The following is a 993-nucleotide window of genomic DNA, read 5'->3' on the forward strand; positions in this document are numbered from 1 at the left end:
TCAACACCATTAATTCACAGGTAACATTTGTGGAATTTTTAACCTTGGGCATTACTTCCTGTCATCCGTAAGTTACATCAACTGCTTTGCTTTTTCTTGCCCTCAGAGTTGGTTGCCCAGTGGTGTCGAAATTCCCTCGATTATAGGTCTATATAACCCTTTGGTGGTTTGCCTCTTATCAACAGGTACTATGTTGACGAACTGTGGCATTCGAATGTGTCATCAGTTAGCAAGTAGCTAATCCTTCTTGTTTTGCTTAAGTCCTTGTTAGAATTACTTTAACGTATCTTTTAATACTCCAGGTACATAATCCCATATTGTTTCTTCGTCCCCAGTTCAGATTCATCCATCTCGCGTGATCATACCAGCACTAATGCATTACGTTCCATCAGAATTTCAAAGTTAAGCGTGCTGGGGCGGGAGTAATATTGGGATGGGTGACCTCCTTTGGAAGTCTTCGTGTCGCGTTTCACTGTAATCCTTTCCATGACGTGTGGCCACTCAATTTAGCCCAAGATTTACCTCAGCGTTATCTCGCGAGTCTTTATGTTTTGCCTTGTCCTTTTCTCTGTTATCTTGCAACCAGTATCGGTGTAGACCTTTAGTTCCTCTATGACCATATCCCTTTTTGTACGTACCCATTCATTAGGGTGGGCTACTGAGTAGCGCCAAAGTTCGTTCATATAGTGACCCTTGGAGCTGCTTTGACTCTTGTCTATTATTAGCTGGCATAGCTTTAAAGGAATTTGACATATACGCTTCCCTATCCTCGATTCACTTTGTGTTCTCCTTATTTTCTACCACAGGAGGCTTTCTATTCCATTTTCTTTGGTTATTTATCTATCGTAACATCAATTGTGACTAATTCTATAACCAACATTTTGGCTTTTGGTCAAGCATACTGTCGTTATCCTTTGTAGTGTCTCTTGAATTATTCAATATACTTTCATTGGTACATTCTTCTGTTTTTATACGCAGACGCCTTCTAGCGTT

The 993-nt window shown here is 40.4% G+C and overlaps 1 pseudogene; it reads left to right on the forward strand.

Moving 5' to 3' along the window:
* The first annotated feature begins 351 nt into the window (after window positions 1–351).
* Window positions 352–471, forward strand: LOC129904757 (5S ribosomal RNA; annotated as a pseudogene).
* Window positions 472–993: the final 522 nt, after the last annotated feature.

This window comes from Solanum dulcamara, chromosome 9 (assembly GCF_947179165.1).
Source record: "Solanum dulcamara chromosome 9, daSolDulc1.2, whole genome shotgun sequence".
NCBI classification, from domain to species: Eukaryota; Viridiplantae; Streptophyta; class Magnoliopsida; order Solanales; family Solanaceae; genus Solanum; species Solanum dulcamara.